The sequence below is a fragment of the Pteropus alecto genome, unplaced genomic scaffold, assembly GCF_000325575.1.
Source record: "Pteropus alecto unplaced genomic scaffold, ASM32557v1 scaffold94, whole genome shotgun sequence".
NCBI classification, from domain to species: domain Eukaryota; kingdom Metazoa; phylum Chordata; class Mammalia; order Chiroptera; family Pteropodidae; genus Pteropus; species Pteropus alecto.
The window spans coordinates 13,277,806-13,284,756 of NW_006437736.1; the positions used below are offsets into that span (position 1 = coordinate 13,277,806).

The window sequence follows — 6,951 nt, forward strand, 5'->3', positions numbered from 1 at the left end:
TGCGCCTGGGGAGGGGCCAGTGCCCAGACAGGGCAGCTCTCCAAAGGCAGTCCTCTGGGACAACTCAGGTTCTCCCAAGGAGCCGCGGGGACGAGGGGGCGTGGAGGCTCGGGTGCTCGGGGGGCTGCAGGGAAAGACTTGGGGGTGAGAGGGATCCCACCTGGCAGGGGGTCGGGCCACGTGTCCCGGGGGGCAAGTGAGCAGAGGGCGTGGGGGCGGGCGCCGGGCATTGTGGGAGACCAAGCCCGAGATGGGAGTCGCGGGGAACCAGACTCTGGCTGGGCTGGGGCGGGGGGAGGGGGAGCTAGGCGCCCTGCAGGGAAAAGAGAGGAAGGGTCCGCTCCTGAGCAGGGGGCGGTCCGCAGGTCCAGGGACGCCTGAGGAAGAGGCAAGTGGAGGGATGACCCTCGGGGCTGGCCAAGCTGAGAAGGGCGTCTCTTTGAGAACCCCGCGCTCTCCTCACCCCAGAGCCGCCGCAGGTCGCGCTGGGTCCGGCCCGGTGTCACTCCCGCTCCGGCTCCTCCTCGCCACGGCCGAAGGGGGGAAAATGGCTCCGACTCCGGCTTCGCCTCTTAAAGGGCCCGAAACACCGGCCGGGAAATCCCACCGCACAGGCCCCGCCCCCCACGGACAGCCCATAATAACCTCAACCAACTCCAACCCCCCCTCCACTACCGCCACCCTCCTCCCTAGGTCTCCCGGGCAACCCCCGCCCCCTCGTCGCTCAGGCAACCTTTGGCCACGCCCCCTTCGAGCGCGCGCGTGTCACCCAGGCAACCACCCACCTCCTGGCCATCCCATAATACACATGGACACCCCCCCATATACAAACACACACACATACTCCATACACATATATGCCAGGATAGTTGACATCTCATAATATTGCAGACCTTTTGTAACTAACCCTTCCCCCCAGACATCCCATAATAGCCATCCTTTGCCAACTTCTTCACTCTTGGCCCTAATGCTAACATCCCATAATAATTCGTCACCTCTCCCTCCCCATGGCCATCCCATAATAAGCACCCCGCCCAGCACTTCAGCCTCACATCCCATAATACTCATCCCCATCCCCCACAGACATCCCATAATAATCACTCTTCATCCACCCCCAGTTTGATATCCCATAATAGTCAGAAACTCACCCCCCCCACACACACACTAACAACAACGGACACTTAGGCCTCTTCCCACACACATCTCTTAATCGGTCTCCCACTTTCTATACTGACATCCCATAATAACCAACCCCCTGGAGCTGCCCTCAACCCCTGCAGGCTAGGGTCTAGATCTTCATACCACCACCCTCAGCCTTTACACATTCATTCAGGCTCCACAGCCCATAATAACCACTCCTCTCTTATCAAAGAGATATCCCATAATGATCAGCAGCCCTACTGTCACCCTACAAGATGGACATCTGATCTCCTTTCCTCTAAGGCTGGAAAGATATCCCATAATATTTACTCCCCCACCCAAACTCTGACATCCCATAATAATGCAAGGAGCCAGTGGTCAATCAAACATACCATAATACTACTAGCACAACCCAGCATTGCATCCCATAATGCTTCATGTCCACTCCACCACCCCATACCTTTCCAGCCAGGCATCCCATAATAGTCATATTCATACCTCTCCCATTTCCAGATGCTGTCAGTGTATTCTAACACTTAGAGCAGCCAGGGTGAAGCAGGCTACCCACTTTGCTCTGTCCTCACCCTAACTTGTACACACCTTCATCCCTTTCTGGGCCAAAGCAGTATCCTGGAATAAAGCCTCTTGACGACTAGGGCAGACCCTACCTTCCTTCATCCCATCATTTAGAGACACTCAGAAACTGAGAGTCAACCTAGGGACCCACGTAAGCCCACCAAAATTCAGATTACCTCCAGACGCTTCCCTCCAGCTCTTAAGTTTTGAGTAAGACCAATCAAATACCATGCTGGCCAAATGAGCCATTTACATAAAGTTTAATTCACCCTAGAGCATCCCATAATAATTACAAACACCCATCTAAAAACCATTTTTCAACATTCCAGCAGTCCTCTCCCCTCCCTACCCCACCTCCCCAGGTCAGGTGCTCCATTTATCAATGTCCCTAGGCCACTACTATGGATGAAAATCCATCCCATCATGATGTGAACTGAGGATCCTGCTACATACACACCAAGAGCCAAGACCTCAGGATAGTTGACATCTCATAATATTGCAGACCTTTTGTAACTAACCCTTCCCCCCAGACATCCCATAATAGCCATCCTTTGCCAACTTCTTCACTCTTGGCCCTAATGCTAACATCCCATAATAATTCGTCACCTCTCCCTCCCCATGGCCATCCCATAATAAGCACCCCGCCCAGCACTTCAGCCTCACATCCCATAATACTCATCCCCATCCCCCACAGACATCCCATAATAATCACTCTTCATCCACCCCCAGTTTGATATCCCATAATAGTCAGAAACTCACCCCCCCCACACACACACTAACAACAACGGACACTTAGGCCTCTTCCCACACACATCTCTTAATCGGTCTCCCACTTTCTATACTGACATCCCATAATAACCAACCCCCTGGAGCTGCCCTCAACCCCTGCAGGCTAGGGTCTAGATCTTCATACCACCACCCTCAGCCTTTACACATTCATTCAGGCTCCACAGCCCATAATAACCACTCCTCTCTTATCAAAGAGATATCCCATAATGATCAGCAGCCCTACTGTCACCCTACAAGATGGACATCTGATCTCCTTTCCTCTAAGGCTGGAAAGATATCCCATAATATTTACTCCCCCACCCAAACTCTGACATCCCATAATAATGCAAGGAGCCAGTGGTCAATCAAACATACCATAATACTACTAGCACAACCCAGCATTGCATCCCATAATGCTTCATGTCCACTCCACCACCCCATACCTTTCCAGCCAGGCATCCCATAATAGTCATATTCATACCTCTCCCATTTCCAGATGCTGTCAGTGTATTCTAACACTTAGAGCAGCCAGGGTGAAGCAGGCTACCCACTTTGCTCTGTCCTCACCCTAACTTGTACACACCTTCATCCCTTTCTGGGCCAAAGCAGTATCCTGGAATAAAGCCTCTTGACGACTAGGGCAGACCCTACCTTCCTTCATCCCATCATTTAGAGACACTCAGAAACTGAGAGTCAACCTAGGGACCCACGTAAGCCCACCAAAATTCAGATTTACCTCCAGAGCTTCCCTCCAGCTCTTAAGTTTTGAGTAAGACCAATCAAATACCATGCTGGCCAGATGAGCCATTTACATAAAGTTTAATTCACCCTAGAGCATCCCATAATAATTACAAACACCCATCTAAAAACCATTTTTCAACATTCCAGCAGTCCTCTCCCCTCCCTACCCCACCTCCCCAGGTCAGGTGCTCCATTTATCAATGTCCCTAGGCCACTACTATGGATGAAAATCCATCCCATCATGATGTGAACTGAGGATCCTGCTACATACACACCAAGAGCCAAGACCTGATCTCCCTCTACTCACTACTAGTCACATGCATTCAACAGATGTTGACAGAGTATCTAGCAAGGCACAGAGCTGGGCACCATAGGGAAGCATGAGCAACAAAATTATGAGGCCAGATAGAATGTCTGGTGTCAAGGGAGAACTGAGTACTAGTTCCCAATTTCCTTTTACAAAGAATAAAACATTCCAACTGGTCTCAGAGAATTCACATCCCAGTAGAGTTTCTTGGCGGTCCTTCTAGAGGATAAAAGGTGTTCCAAAAGGGATGGCTGGTCAAGATAATGTATCTGTTCCCTACATACTAAGGTATTTTGATTGGAAAGTGATGTTCATCATCCAGCATTCCTAATACTGAAATTCTGTAATATTATCAGGTGCTTCCTTCTTGACTCGTCAACATGCCAGAATTGATAGTCTCATTCTTGAACACCAAGTTCTGCTTACCCTCAACGTCCCATATTTTTCAGCCACTTTCTCATTTTATATCTTGAAGTCTCATAATACTTCCAACTGCCCTCATTCTCATCTCGTTGAGGCCACATTCTCCACCCTGCAAAAAATTCTCTGTTGTGTAATATTCACCATCTTCCCCTGTGTGCAAGTCGACATCCCAAGATGCCTTTTTCATTCAATTATGCCACAAGGTAGCCTCCCAACATATCCACCCCCTTCCCTAACTGTGCTTATTGTGCAGCCACCTGGGGGCCCAACCTGAGAAAGCTAGAGAACCAAATCTTGAAACCCTTTGGCCCTCAGAGAACCTGAGCCTATAGGCCTGTCACTTTCCCAAACCTGAGTGAAAACCAGTATCTCAGCACCACTGCCCCCCAAACCACAAGTCAGAGATAACGTCTTCCTCTGCTCTCATGTGCCTTTTTCACACAAGTCCAAAACCTATGGCAGTGGGACAGGTTGAAGAGAAACCGGAACTTCCTCCTAGGAGGGGCTCTTCCTGACCAGAAGTGAGTGGGACAAACCTCATACCATCTCTGCATTGCCCTTCTGATCTCACTTCCCTAGAGAAAGGGCCTAGCCAGATGATTCTCTCCTCCTCTGGGAGCCACAGGGCTGGAGAACTGGCAAGGAGAAATCAGTTCAGGAGAAGCAAAGCTAACTTCGGGAAATCACTACCCTTTTGCTTCCAAGCAGAGTACCAGTGATGCTGATTCTATCAGCTCCTGCCCGACTTAACTCCCTGGTCCAGCCTTTTGCCACATCTATTGTGGCATGCAAGCCATTTCTCCCATTCTGCAAAGCTGCCATAGGCTTCCTCATTAAATTCTCTTGACTTCAAAACCAGACCCCATTCATTTGTGTAAACCCTCCCCCATGCTTATTCTCAGTACTAAGAATGAGCCTTGTGCTTCTCACCTTGGGGAGAGAAGGCAGCTCTTTTAAGATACCATAATGTGGGCATACCTCATTTCAAGAAGTTTCTCCTTCTATATAGAGCTGTGAGACACCTATTATGCCTTCCTTTCTCTTCATTTCTCTAGGGGATCTAGCCTGCCTCTGGGCCTCAAATTCCCTTCTGTAATATCTCTATCTGCCCCTTTTCTTCTCATATACATACTACATTACTACAGTGATTCATAATATAAACTAGGAAGAGTTTTATAATTGGGTAGTCACAGCCTCTTGCCTGTGATGACAAACACTGGTACCTTTTGTGCTCCATGGCCCTCTGCCTCATCCCTACAGGTTCTACCCACGTACCCCCTTGCTTCTCTTACTTCCCACCTCTCCCTAATACCACGAGGAAGATTGAGTTCTAGAGAGAGCTAGGATGTGTTTGTGTTGCTTTTGTGGTCTTCATGTTTCTATGCTTCCCCTCCCTACCCTGGCCCCATGCTACCCTCCTGGATAAATTATAAATAAACCACTAACATGATTGGTCCACAGAGACTAAAGGTGGCATAATCTCCAGATTAATGCACCCCGTGGGACAGCATCTCTAGCCAGTTACCTTAGAGTTCTGTTTCCAACCCATAATACAGAAGAACTTAGAATAATACTCAGGGTTGCTGTCCTTGGAGTTTTCAGCCCATGCTCTCTAATTCCTCTGTACACTTGTTTTGTGTGAGCCCTAGAAACTCTGCTTATAAGAGGTCTAAGGGATCAGTGTTCTGCTCTGTCAGAAAAAGTTTGGGAAGACAACATAAAGAAGAAAAGCCACAATGACAGTACGCTTTGATGGCCAGACGGGATGCAGGTGGTACAGGGTTTGCAGGGTAATGGGCCAGGCATGTGTTTTTCAGGAGCCAACCTAACCTCTATTCCTTGATTGTAACTGCAAGGTGGCAAAGCTCCCTTGCCGCCCCACCTGAGCTACGGTCCCAAGGGTCAAATCTGGGAAGGTAAAGAGGAAGGGGAGTACTTGGATACTCTGCTCATCTAGGAGAACTGCTCCCTTTGGTGTGCCACACAGCTGAAACCCAGATGTTCTCATTGCCAGCCCAGCACTGCAGGTCCTGGACTCAGCAACCCTACAGCTCACAAGCCATCAGCTACAAGGACCCAGGTGTCCAGGGTTCAGAGTTGGCTAGCTCTAGTCTGCCCCAGGGCCCCTTCAAACAGCTGTGACGGAAGAACCTCTCCAGCCAGTTACTCTTGCCAGGCCTCAGGTCTGGCTCCAGGGCTCACCCACCCTCCCCAGCTCCTTCCCTCCCTCTTCCTTCCTTTCCTTCCCCCTGCCCCCACTCCTCAGAGCTTCACCTACCCAGGACAGCCCCACCCAGCTGTACAGGGCACAGCCCATAATAATCCTTCTCCTTGCTAGCCCCCACCCCCCCAAAAAAGAGAGGCGGCCATCCCATAATAGCCACCCACAAGAGACATTCCGCGGTGACCGCCCCCTCCCTGCAGAGCTGCCGGGAGCAGCCATCCCATAATAGCTGGCCGCCTGTTTTACTGGTTACCGCTGTGGAGGGAGCTGGAGAGGAAATAGAGGGGAGGGGGAAGGGAAGGAAGACCCAGGCCCCCCACTTTGGAGAAAAGAGGGAGAAGGGGAAGGAGAGTGGCCCAAGGTAATAGGGAGCCATGAGATCCCGCGCAGGTGGGAGATGTGGTCCACTGGCTACCACAAGTCTGCTTTGGTGCTTTCTCCCCATCCCTAGGGACTGCCTTTCCCCCTCAGCGCCCCGGAGGTGGCTTCTAGTTAGGGGAGATGCCTAGGATGGGTTGAGGTGTTCAAAGTGTATGTGTGTGTGTGTGTGTTGGGAGGGGTGGATGTCAGGTGTTCCCTTGGGCTGCTTGAGTGAAGGCAGACCTTAAGATGGCAAGAGAGTTAAGGGGGGGTGTTGAGAAGAGCTTCTCCGGCCCTCCCCACTCTGCACCACCATCCCATAATAATCCCCCCAGCCCCCCTCCCCCTCCCACACACGACATCCCATAATATCTTCTGGAGAAGCAGTCCCCGCAGTAGGTACAAAGAGCTA

General features: G+C 50.8%; 1 protein-coding gene across 6 annotated transcripts in view; it reads right to left on the reverse strand.

The window, feature by feature from the left end:
• Positions 1-616, reverse strand: part of CHD4 (chromodomain helicase DNA binding protein 4) — a 28,103-nt gene extending 27,487 nt beyond the window's left edge. For 5 of the 6 annotated variants that reach the window (XM_015591478.2, XM_015591479.2, XM_006914627.3 and 2 more), the window contains exon 1: positions 464-616. The gene's annotated coding sequence lies outside the window, so the exon portion shown is untranslated. The remainder of the gene's footprint in view (positions 1-463) is intronic. The other variant, XM_006914626.3, reaches the window with a different exon arrangement.
• Positions 617-6,951: the final 6,335 nt, after the last annotated feature.